We start from the raw sequence: 13,101 nt of genomic DNA on the forward strand, positions 1-13,101 counted from the left end.
GGTCTACAAGGTTCCAGGACAGGAACCAAAAGCTATGGAGAAACCCTGTCTCGAAAATCAAAAAAAAAAAAAAAAAAAAGACGGGTTTCTTAAAATAAGCTTCAACAGATATGACAACATATGTTTATTTAATGCTTTTGGTTTCTTGTCCAGGAATTAATTTTAGGATATTAGAGTGATGAGTACCTTCTAACCAGGAGTGTGCTCTTACAATAGGTTTTGGCTTGTAGTACTGTAAATAGACCTGTTAACTAACATCTAGTCTATAACTGTGACCTTGTGAGAGTCAGGATTTCTCAAGCTGAACATCCTTTGACTTACCACAGTTTTGATATCCTCAATGCTGGGAAGTGTAATTCAAAGCAGACGAGGTGTGAATTACTGTAAGTAGGGGCTTCATTGTGGGTAGAATACTAGGTTCAGCTCAGTGGTGAATTTGCTAATGCATTACAAAACCAATTCATTCTAGTATAAGCCCACCTTTTCTTAGTGTTAGCACATTTTTGTTTGCATAATTCCAATGTGCTACAAATTGTTTAGGTTAACCAGGGCCTATGCTGGGGACACTCTGTCGATCTTTTAAAAAAATAAAACAACCCTACTCCTCCTATTTCTACAACAATAAGCTTATTGAGAAAGGTCGGCTATCCCTAGAGAAATTCTAAGAATTACAACCATTCTTAAGTGGTGGTTGTGGTAGACGGGATTCAAGTCAGCGTTCTAGTCCATTGACCACGAAAGGCTGGTGGTTCTTGTAGGTAAACACCCGGGCTGTTTTTCTCCAATGGTCACTGTCGGCAGGCAGTGCTCCACGAAGGCAGGCTGAGCGGTTTTCCCAAGAACACACCGATCAAACGTGTAGGGGAGGAGGGACTGAAAGTGCCTGGTGTACTGTCACAGTCCGGTAATTACCCTAGCCGCCTCGTCCAGGGACCGGCTTTCAAAGGGACACCAAAGCAAAGCCCGAGAGGTGACAGCCAGGAAAACGGGAGAGGTGGCTTTCCCGGCATGCTCTGCAGCACACTGAGGGGCGCCAGACGCATCCCGGCGTGCAACGGGGAGCGCCCAAGGGCGATGGTTCACGGCTCCTGGAGGGGCAGGCGAAGTTAAGCCGGTAGGTGTGATCTTACTTAGTTCCGGGACCCCACTTTCTCGGTTCCCCTTTACGGATACCACCCCGTAAAGGGCAGAAGGAGGTCTTGCGGCCATGCTCCCCTTGCGCGTGCAAGCCACTTTCGGTGCCGCTTCGAGCACCGTGCCAGGTGATTAGCGGCCGTGGGCGGGCCCGCGAGCGGCACGTGACTGGGCCCGGCAGCCAATGACCAGCCGGGTGGTCCGGCAGCGCGACGATCCCGGGACCCCGGAGCGGCGCGGCGTGGGCCGACTCCCGTCCACCCCAAAGGTACGCGCAGGCGCCTCGTTTGTCACGCTTTCCGTTCGTCCCTACGCGCCCAGTAGCGTGTACCCGGCCCGAGGCGTGGAGAGTCTGTCGTGGGTGTTTTCGTGGGCAGGGGGACGGCGAGGGTGAGTGGAGGGGGGCGCCGTGGCGTCACGTGCGCACCGCAGCCTATCCCCGGCCGAGGCGCACCCGCAGCCCTCCTGGCGCCCCGGGGTGCGACGTGTTCCGTGAGGCTCGGGCGGGCCCTCACTGGTGGTGCGCTTTTTCGAAGCGCGTGTGCGGCCTGGAAAATCTGCCGGCGACGTTGTGTTCGCCCGGCTCCCGCGCGAGCACCGGCGACAAGTTCTCGGCAAAATGGCTGCTGGAAACAGTCGCCTAGCAGGGGCAACGCTGGGGCCGCGTGAAGGTCACATGACGAGGTTGGCAGCGCGTGCTGCTGGCGCGGGGAAGGGGGAGGCTCGGGGCGTGGCGAGTCACGTGTCCGCGGCTCGCGAGCCTGTGATTTCGAGCGACTTTGCTGAGGCCTGATGGTCGACTTTTACCCCTCCCTTCTCGAAGCCTGGCAAGCATCCGTGAGAAGCTGTGCGGTGCAGTGGAATGAACCTTACTTAATCTGGGAGGCTAGATACAGGGTCCCCGACTTTGGCCAGTTTTGTAATCTTTCTATGTATAGTTTAAAAGCAAGGTAGAGATGATTGTTTCTTAAGGTCTTATTAAGGCCCATGATTTCCTGGCCGCAGTTATGCGCAGAAAACCAAAATAACAGGTGGTAATGAGGAGTGAGGCTCAGTTACAGAATGCTTGTTTAGAATTTAGAAGGTTTAGGCCACAGTGAACAAATTATTGATATTTATTACCGGACAAGTTTTGCCCTCAACCACTCCATCTACCTCTTCGGTTTGAGGCTATGTAAACCAGGCTGGCTTCGAGTTAACAGATTTTGTTCAAGTGCTGGAGTTAAAAGGATGTACCACCATGCCATCTGGCTTTATCTGTCTTGATTAGTTCCATTTTTGCTGTATATTTGTTTCCCAAAGCTGTCTGAAAGGGCCTAAACTTAACACTTGTAAGAATGTTGAAGCTTTCTACCATCCAGCCTTTGTTTTTTATCAAGGTCAAAGCTTTGTAGAAATGAGAAACCTATAAATTATACATTGCCAATCACTGCTAATAACACGTTTTATAATTTTCAGTTTTTTAACTTTTAGAGACAAAGTCTCTCTCTATATATAGTCCTCTCTGCCCTGGAACTTGCCCTGTAGACCAGGCTGGTCCTGAACTCAAAGATCCTTTTTCTCTGCCTCCTTAGTGCTGGATTAAAGGTGTGCACGACATCATGCCTGGCAGATAACATACCTAACCTTTTTTTAAGTTATTTTTTTAGGGCGTCAGGGATCAAGCCCAAGGGCCTCAAGCACACTAGACAGGAGCTCCACCACTGGACTTCACCCTATGTACCACTGTTTATAGTATCTTTTGACTTATCTTTACTTAAAATGTCTTGGGATTTTGTGGAAACAGTGTGGAAAATATTCATTGAACAATCAATAGGTGTCACTTTTGAATAATTACACAAATAGCTAACACCTTTTTTTGGTTTTTGAGACAGGGTTTTTTTGTCTGACCATCCTGGAATTCACTCTGTACATCAGGCTGGCCTTGAACTCAGATCTACCTGTCTCTACCTCCCAAATACTGGAATTAAATGCATGTGCCACCACCGCTCAGCTAATAACATCTTTATAGCCTGGATTTCTAAGTATTGTGTATGTTCTATGTAGGCCTTATGGATCTTGAACTTACTATGTAGCCAGGGATGATCTTGAATTTCTGATTCTCCTGCCTTTATCTCTTGTGTGCCTGGATTACAAGTATGTGCTACAGTACCCACATTTGGTCTATTTAATACTGGAATGGAACACAGTGGAACCAGGCAAGCATTTTACCAACTGACCTACATCTCAAGGCTTCCGAAATTTATTGGAAAAGTACAGCTATAGAGAAGGAGAATTTTTAAATTAAATTTTACTTTAAATTGTGTCTGTCTGTCTGTTCTTAGAGCCGGAGGCATTGGATACTCCTGGACCTAGAGTTCAAGTCAGTTGTGTGCTGCCTCGTGTGGGTGGTGAGAAATAAACTCAGTTCTTCTGCAAGAGCAGTAAATGCTCTTAGCACTGAATTATCTCTCCAGCCTTTAAGAACGTTTTTGAAAAAAATTCTTTTTGTATTAGTGAATATATTAAAAACCCTTTAATAATCAAAATGGTTAGTCTGTAATCTCAGCCCTCTAGAAGGAGATAGGCTAGTTTGGGTTACATACCGCCACCCTGTTTCAAAGCAGAAAACCAACACACATAATTTACGTAGCAACCTTGAAGTAAACAGGACAATGAAACAAAATAATGAATACCCTGTGGGAAATGTTGGACCATTAAGCTAATCATTTGGGGAAAAAAAATCCATACATTTAAATCAAACTCAGGTGAATTAATTATTTAAATATAAACGGTGAATTAGGACAGGGGTGGTGGTGGTTTACTCATTTAATCCCAGCACTCAGGAGGCAGAGGCAGGCAGATCTCTGTGAGTTCAAGGCCAACCTGGTCTACAGAGTGAGTTCTAGGAGAGTCAGGGCTATATAGAGAAACCCTGTCTTGATCCTCCCCACACCCCCAAAAAGGGTGAAATTAGAAAATTACTACTTTGGGACCAAGTGAGTGGTATATATACTTGTAATGCCAGTATTTCGAAAGTAAAGAAGTAAAGATACCTCTTTAATGATGAGTTTCAGGCCAGCATGGACTGCATAGTGAGTCTTGTCTCAATTAAAAAGCAAGATTGGCCGGGTGGCGGTGGCGCATGCCTTTAATCCCAGCACTCAGGAGGCAGAGGCAGGCAGATCTCTGTGAGTTCGAGGCCAGCTTGGTCTACAAGAGCGAGTTCCAGGACAGCCTCCAGAGCTACAGAGAAACCCTGTCTTGAAAAACCAAAAAAAAAAAAAAAAAAAAAAAAACGGGCTGGAGAGATGGCTCAGAGGTTAAGAGCAGTGCCTGCTCTTCCAAAGGTCCTGAGTTCAATTCCCAGCAACCACATGGTGGCTCACAGCCATCTATAATGAGGTCTGGTGCCCTCTTCTGGCCAGCAGGCATACACACAGACACAACATTGTATATATAATAAATAAATAAATATTTTTTTTAAAAAAAAACAAAACCCCCACAAATAACCCCCCCCCCCAAAAAAAAACAAAGGCAAGATTGCTGCTTTGAAAAAACTGAGTAAACAGCAGAGGTCAGTGCACATGCCTGTAATCTCAGCATTTGGGAAGCAGAGGCAGGATTACCACAGGTTTAAGGCTAGACTGAGATGGCTTAGTGGGCAAAGATGTTTCTCCCAAGCCTGACCATCCCAGTTCAGTCCCTGGAATACAGATGGTGGAAGGAGAGAACTAGCTCCCTTTACATGTACACTGTGGCATGCACTTACTGATACACGTTTCAGTATATTGACACACAATAGATAAACAAATGTTAAAAAGAAGCCCAGAACAATAAAGATTCAGATTTGTGAAAAGAAAAAATAATTCTTGCCTTCAAAACTTGTTTAGCGATAAAAGTTTTGCTTTTTTGCCCAGATTGGTTTGAAATTTTTTATCCTTTTGTCTCAATCTCTTGAATATACTTGAGTAGATGAAATTGAGCAGTAGTACCAGAACATACTTTTTGTAGTCAAAATCTTGTTCCTGTGTTTCCCTTCCCATTTTTTCTATTTTTATATTTTGAGACAGAGTTCCTCTGTGTAGCTTTTGGAACCTGGCTTGGAACTTGCTCTGTAGACCAGGCTGACCTTACACTCAACAGAGATCCTCTGCCTCTGCTACCTGAGTACTGGAATTCAAGGTGTGTGCCACCACCACTAGGGCCTCCATCCCCCATTTTTATTTCTTCTTACCTGCCTAGATTTGTCTCAAACTTGCTATGTAGTTGAAGCTGGTCTTGAACACCTGACCTTCTTGCCCTAGAAGGAACACTGCCAATTTCTGAATACTTGAATTTCAGGCACATTCCACCATACTCAGATAGCTAGGTCTTTTTAGGCTTTTGGCTCGATATTTTTTCAGAGTTTGCTTGTTATCAAACTATCAGATGACTCTGATAGTTCTTGCTATGTATTCCTGGTTGGCCTCTTTCTCTGTATATAGACCAAGACTGGAATGATCCTCCCACATTTCCCTCCTGAGTGCTCAGATGTAGTTGAATATTTTGAGCATGAGATGCCTACTAGAAAGCCAGGGGTAGCTATTGAATAGGGAAGTGTTCAGATTTCAACCCCAGAGTTGAACATGGTAGCACATATCTTTAATCCCAGGATTTAAGAGGCAGAAGGCAGAACTTTTTGAATTCAAGGGCAGCCTGGTCTGCCTAGGGCTACACGATGAGATCTCTGTCTGTCTTGTTGTTTTTCCATGATAAGGTTTTTCTTCTTTTTTTTTTAATATTTATTTATTTGTTATGTATACAATTTTCTGTCTGTGTGTATGTCTGCAGGCCAGAAGAGGGCACCAGACCCCATTACAGATGGTTGTGAGCCACCATGTGGTTGCTGGGAATTGAGCTCAGGACCTTTGGAAGAGCAGGCAATGCTCTTAACTACTGAGCCATCTCTCCAGCCCCCATGATAAGGTTTTTCTGTGTAGCCCTTGGAACTCTCTGTAGACCAGGCTGGCCTTGTACTCAGAGATCCACCTGCCCCTGCTTCCTGAGGGCTGGGATTAAAGTTGTGCACCACCACCTCCCTTTTTTACCCACTCCTATTTTTTTTAAATTAATGTATATATTCTGTTTGCATTGTATGTCTGCAGGCCAGAAGATGGTACAAGACCTCACTATAGATTGTTGTGAGCCAAGCCACCATGTGGTTGTTGGGAATTGAACTCAGGACCTCTGAAGAGCAACCAGTGCTTTTAATCTCTGAGCCATCTCTCCAGCCCCATTTCCTTCTCTCTAGTCCTCCCCTGATGTAGGAAATCCTTCTGTTTATGTGTTGCTTTTATTGGTTAATGAATAAAGAAACTGCCTTGGCCTTTTGATAGGGCAAAACTTAGGTAGGCAGGGAAAACAATGCTGGGAGGAAGAAAACAGAGTGAGGGAGAAGCCATGGATCCTCTGCCTGAGACAGACACCAGTTAGAATCTAATGGGCCAAGCAGTGTTTTGTGTGTGTGTGTGTTTGTTTTTGTTGTTGTTTTTGGTTTGTTTTTGTTTGTTTTTCGAGACAGGATTTCTCTGTATCTTTGGAGACTGTCCTGGAACTAGCTCTTGTAGACTAGGCTGGCCTCAAACTCGCAGAGATCCGCCTGCCTCTGTCTCCCGAGTGCTGGGATTAAAGGCGTGCGCCACCACCGCCCGGCTAAGCATTGTTTTAATGAGTATACTTTCTCTTTTTTTTTTAAATTATTATTTTTTTTATTATGTATACACTATCTGGTGTGCATGTATGCCTGCAGGCCAGAAGAGGGCACCAGACCCCATTACAGATGGTTGTGAGCCACCATGTGGTTGCTGGGAATTGAACTCAGGACCTTTGGAAGAATAGGCAATGCTCTTAACCACTGAGCCATCTCTCCAACCCCATGAGTATACTTTCTGAGTGGTTATTTCGGGGCTAAGCTAGATGGGCGGCAGGGATGAACAAGCGGGCTGCTCCTTACAATTGGTGCCCAACGTTGGGCTCGAACCCACGACCCTGAGATTAAGAGTCTCATGCTCTACCAACTGAGCTAGTTGGGTGGCTGGGATGAACAAGCAGGCCTCTGCTTACAACACCCCCCTTCTGTTTTTTAGAAAAATTCTTATTTGTATGTATGTATGTGTGAGTATATGAATGTAACATGTATGCTGGTTCCTTTGGAGGCCAGACGAGGGAGTCATATTCTCTTGAGTGGGAGTTATAGGCAGTTGTGAGCTGCTGGGAACTGAACCTGGGTTCTTTGAGAAGGCATTGAGTAAGCTCTCATAACTCCTGAGCCATTTCTTCAAGCCCCCATTTCTATTCTTTGTTTTTTTTTTTTTCTGAGACAGGATTTCTCTTTATATCCCTAGCTGTCCTGGAACTCGCTTGTAGACCAGGCTGGCCTCAAACGCACAGAGATCTGCCTGCCTCTGCCTCCCAAGTGCTGGGATAAAAGGCATGCATTACCCCCGTCTGATGAGAAAGTTAATTTTTTTTAAAAAACAAAAATTAGTCGATTTTTTTTGAGAGATGGAAGACTAGGAGTTCAAGACCAGCATTGGCTGCATGAAACCCTGTCTGAAAAAAACCAAAAAACAAAAGTCAGGATAATAACTAATCCCAGCATGTGGGAAGCTGAGTAGCAGGATCATTTTAGATTCAAGGCTAGCTTGGGTTACATAGTAAGCTACAGGGCAGGCTGGACTACACAGTGAGACCCTGTCTTAAAAGTTAAGAGCCAGACAGTGGTGGAGCACACTTTTAATCCCTGCACTTGGGAGGCAGAGACAGGTGATCTCTGAGTTTGAGGTCAACCTGGTCTGGTGTACAGAGAGAATTTCAGGATATCCAGGGCAACATAAAAAATCTCTGACTCTAAAAACAAACAAAAAACTAAACAAACAAAAAAACAAAGAACAGAAAAGGGGCTTGAGAGATAGCTTAGCCTTTAAGAGCACTTACTGCTCTTGTAGAGTACCTGAGTTCAGTTCCTACCACCTGTGTCAAGTGGCTCACAACTGCCTATAACTCCAGAGCCAGGATATCTAATGCCTCTGGTTTGTGTGTGTGTGTGTGTGTGTGCATGTATGTGTGTGTGTTTTTATACACTCATACTTGTTTGTGGATGAGCACTTTTCAGGAGTCCATTTTCTCCTTTACCATGTGGATCCCAGGGATCAATAAAGACCTCAAACTTGAAAGCAAGCACCCTTACTGACTTAGTCATCCCACTAATCTGATTTCCTTTCTTTAGAAGATATTTCTATTCATGGCTAACTTGAAAGACAAGACTTTATCACCTGGTGGCTGCTGGGATTTTTGCCTAACCCATACTATATTTTTCTCTTAAATTTTGTTTGTTTGTTTTTGTTTTTTTGAGACAGGGTTTCTCTGTGGTTTTGGAGCCTGTCCTGGAACTAGCTCTGTAGACCAGGCTGGTCTCGAACTCACAGAGATCCGCCTGCCTCTGCCTCCCAAGTGCTGGGATTAAAGGCGTGCGCCACCACCGCCCGGCTTTTCTCTTAAATTTTAATGAAATTGTACTTGTGCTTTAAAAAAAAATTAAAATTAGGTAGCAATGTATTTTCTCCCAATTTGGATGGGTAGTTGATCTCTTACTTCATTTCCTTTCCCAGAGCTGCTGTTTGTACTTTTGTTTATAGCACAATATAAAATCACTTGGCATTTTCATTGTTTGTGCTTGGCATGTGAACAGATGCTTAATGATAATGCTTAGAAAGTTTATATTTTTTTATTTGACTAATAAGTAAATTAAAATTATATCTGGGGATATAGTTTAGTTGGTAGAGTGGTTGCCTAGAATGCACAGAGCCTTGGGTTCAATCCCTAATACCACATGAACTGATCATAGTGACGTGTAATCCAGCCACTTGGGAGGTGGAGGCAGGAGGATCAGGAGTTCAGGGTCATCTTTGACTATATAGTGAAGTGAGTTGGAGGCCAACCTGGGCTACTTGAGACTTTGTCTCAAAGTCTCAAAAACAATCTTTTTTCCAACAATATATAATCATGGATTTCTAGCTGATTTTTTTTAGACTCTTATTATGGCAGGTTTTAGTTTCACTGATATTCATTGATACAAGTTAGCCAGTACAAAGTTTGAAGAAATAATGTAGGAAGTCAGTTCAAAGACATGGCAGGAGTGTTTTTAGTCTCTAGGGCTGAATAATGTTTATTCTTTGGAAGCAGCTGTTACAATAGATTCTTCCTTCTCTTGCCCACTTTCCCACCTACCTTCTCAGTAGTCAAGAATTCTATTTTAACATTGCATATGTACTTTGAGCTCTTTGCCAGAAAAGGAACCTAATGTAATAAATCCAGTATACTCAGCAGTCACCCCAGGAATGTCCTTTTAGTTGTTGCATAAGAAGGAGAATTAATGGTGTGAATTGTAAGTGTGAGAGTTTCGGTCTGTGAGTCCACAGTAGAGTTGATTATTTTGTTATTCAGCATGTATTGAGCACCTTCCCTCTAGGGGCCAAAAATGAGGTGTTCCTGGGGAGCCTAAGAAAGACATAAAAGGCAGTTCTCTGTATAGGAGATCTTGGCAAATTGTTGAGGAACTCAAACGTAACAATAAAGAGTAGTTTGATCTTAACAAGAAGTATGTCAGTAAAAGCAGAGTGATATGTCAAGGACTTGAACTTCTTAAATCCATAATTACATTCTCAAGAGTTATATGCAGTCGTATGCTAGTTTTCAGCTTTTTTCTTCTTCCTGAATTGAAGATGGACTCTCTGGTGTTTTTGCTGCAGCATCTCAAGTGTTGAGATAGCAGGTATGAACTACCACACTCAGCTAATTTGCATCACTTGAACTTGACTTGCAAATTCTGCATGCATATAATTTTTTTCCTCACCCCGTCTCCAGTGCATCTATAGTCCCATTTTTTGTATGTGTTTGTGTGCATGTGGGGGAGATTGACATCTAATGTCTTCCCCAATCATTTTTCACCATGTTTTTGTATGTGTACTTGTTAGTGTGGGTGTGTACAAATGTCGGTGTGGGTGTGCATACATAGAGCTCTGCATGGATAAGAGGGTCCAAGATCATGCTGGGTCTCTTTTCATCTTTATTTATATTTTCTCTACCACTAGGTCTCTGTAGCTCATTTCTGCTAGACTGGCCAGCCAATGAGTTTTAAGGACCTGCCTGTCTCCTCTCCTCACCTCACTCTCCAGCAGTGGTGTTCATTGGATCACACTGTTTTTTATTTTATTTTATTTTTGTTACTGGATTCTGGGGATCCACACTCAATTCCTTCTAGTTTGTGGCAGGCACTTGAATGACTGAGAAGTCTCTTATTATACCTTATTATTTTGAGGCAGTTTCCCAATGAATCTGGAGCTCATTTGATTTGGCTAGACTGGATGGCCTACAAGTTCTAGGGTTCTGCTTGTCTCCACCTTCCCACAACTGGAATTACAGATATGACCAGTTTTGTTTTTTTGACACAGGGCTCCACTGTGTAGCCTTGGGTGGCCTGGGGTTTGCTAGTAGACCAGGCTATCTTTCTTTTTAATACAGTATTCTGAATACAGAATACAGTATTCTGTCTGCATGTATGTCTGCAGGTCAGAAGAAGGCACCAGATCTCATTACAGATGGTTATGAGCTACCAATTGTTTGCTGGGAATTGAACTCTGGACCTCTTTTCTTTTTCTTTTTGGATTTTTGAGACAGGGTTTCTCTGTAGCTTTGGAGCCTGTCCTGGAACTAGCTCTTGTAGACCAGGCTGGTCTTGAACTCCCGAGTGCTGGTATTAAAGGCGTGCGCCACCACTGCCCAGCTGAACTCAGGACCATTGGAAGAGCAGCCAGTGCCCTTAACTACCGAGCCATCTCTCCAGCCCCCAGGCTATCCTTGAACTCATAGAAATCACACGCCTCTGCAATTAAAGTCGTGCACCACCATACCTGCTTTCTTTTGAAGATTTATTTTTATAATATGTGCGTGGGTGTTTTCCTTGCATATATATCTGTGCATCATGTGTTTACCCGAAGACCACAGAGGCCAGTAGAGAGTTTCCAGTTCCCTGGAATTAGAGTTATAGACAGCTACGAACTGCCACATGAATACTGGTAATTGAACGTAGGTCTAGAAGAGCATCCAGTGCTCTTAACCACAGAGCCATCTCTTCAGTCCTCATCCAGGTTTTTTTTTTTTTTTAAATGTGTGCTGAACTCAGCCCTCATGCTTATAAATACTTTAAGAACTGGCGAACATCCCTGTCCCTCATTCTCTGTAAACATCTTTTTAAAAATACATATTTTTGTGTTATGTATGTATAGCATTCAAAGATTAACTGACTACTTGCAGGAATTTTTGCCTCCCACCATATAGATCCCAGGAATCCAACACATCCTCAGGCTTTGCAGCAAGCACCTTTACTAGCTGAGCCATCTTGCTTACTCTCTTTTTGAGACAGTGTATCACGTGGGCTTACTTCAAACTCTTGGGCCTTCTGTGTTAGGCTCCTGAGTATTGGAATCAGCATATGTACCACTGCTCTTCACTCTCTCTCTCTCTTTTCTTTTGAGACAGATTTTACTATGTATATCTGGCTGGCCTGCAACTTAGATATATAGATAGACAGGCTGGCCATAAATTCACAGAGGTCCATATGCTGTCAGCATGAACGCAGTTACAGACAGTACACACATGGCTATGTCCAGTAATTTATGCTTCCTGAAACTGGAATTTCATATAATTGTTTTATGTAAAATAATGTTACTGTTTTGAAGATATAGCTCAGAAGTCTAGCATAGACAAAGTCAGTCCTTGGTTCATCTGCAGCACTGAAAATAAAAGTTAATTTTTTTCTAACTATTTAAAAATATAAGCCGGGCCGGGCGGTGGTGGCGCACGCCTTTAATCCCAGCACTCGGGAGGCAGAGGCAGGCGGATCTCTGTGAGTTTGAGACCAGCCTGGTCTACAGAGCTAGTTCCAGGACAGGCTCCAAAACCACAGAGAAACCCTGTCTCGAAAAAGCAAAAAAAAAAAAAAAAATATAAGCCGGGCAGTGGTGGTGCATGCCTTTAATCCCAGCACTTGGGAGGCAGAGTCAGGCGGATCTCTGTGAGTTCGAGGCCAGCCTGGTCTAGAAGAGCTAGTTCCAGGACAGGAACCAAAAAAAGCTACGGAGAAACCCTGTCTTGAAAAATCAAAAAAAAAAAAAATTCCTAGCTCAGTGCTAGGAAAAAAAAAGGGAAGATATAGAGACTCAGCAGGGTTGATTCATGGCTGTAATCCCAGCACTCAGGACACCAAAGCAGAAAAATTGCTCTGAGTCACAGTCCAGCCTGGCCTACATCTTGTGTTCTAGGTCAGTGACATAGCTGCAGAGTAAGACCCTATCTCAAATCAAAAGAAAATGTGTATCTGTGTGTTAGCCTGTGGACTATATCAAAGCATGTAGGGCATGGCCTGTGGAGTTGTAGTTTACTATTTTTTATACAGCCACCCTTATATGACTCTTCTGCTTGCTAGTTCTTCTTTAGTATGGCTCCTATTAAAAGCTTAACTGTTGTCACAATATTAGGGAAGACAGTTTGTTTCATATCCTTTTCTAATGATGGGATGCGTTGTTCAGACAGTACCCTCTTGGGATCTCCATGAGTTTGTCAGTCTCTTTATTTGTGTGTGTGTATGTGTAAAATATGTGTTTGTAGAATTGTGTGTATGTGCATTTGGAGGCCAGGTGTTAATGTTTAGTGTCTTCTTTGGTTACTTTCCATATTAATTTTCAGAAATGGTCTCTCTGAGCCCTGGAGCTCAGTGATTGGGGCAGTCTCTTTGGCCAGTTTGGAAGGGTCCACCTCTGTTTGCTCCCCCTGCTAGGACTAGAGATACTCTGCAGCATATCTGGCTCTTTAAAGGAAGATGGTGATCCAAATTCAGTTGTTCATGATTGCACAGTAAGCAGTGTACTCTGAACCTGGAGCTCACCG

The 13,101-nt window shown here is 43.7% G+C and overlaps 1 protein-coding gene across 5 annotated transcripts in view; it reads left to right on the top strand.

The window, feature by feature from the left end:
- The first annotated feature begins 1,033 nt into the window (after positions 1–1,033).
- Positions 1,034–13,101, top strand: part of Mga (MAX dimerization protein MGA) — a 96,064-nt gene continuing 83,996 nt past the window's right edge. For 3 of the 5 annotated variants that reach the window (XM_075961845.1, XM_075961848.1, XM_075961850.1), the window contains exon 1: positions 1,034–1,114. The gene's annotated coding sequence lies outside the window, so the exon portion shown is untranslated. Of the gene's footprint in view, positions 1,115–1,269; positions 1,403–13,101 lie in introns of those variants that run through there. The other 2 variants (XM_075961844.1, XM_075961847.1) reach the window with 1 other exon arrangement.

The sequence above is a fragment of the Microtus pennsylvanicus genome, chromosome 2, assembly GCF_037038515.1.
Source record: "Microtus pennsylvanicus isolate mMicPen1 chromosome 2, mMicPen1.hap1, whole genome shotgun sequence".
In the NCBI taxonomy this organism is placed as follows: Eukaryota; Metazoa; Chordata; class Mammalia; order Rodentia; family Cricetidae; genus Microtus; species Microtus pennsylvanicus.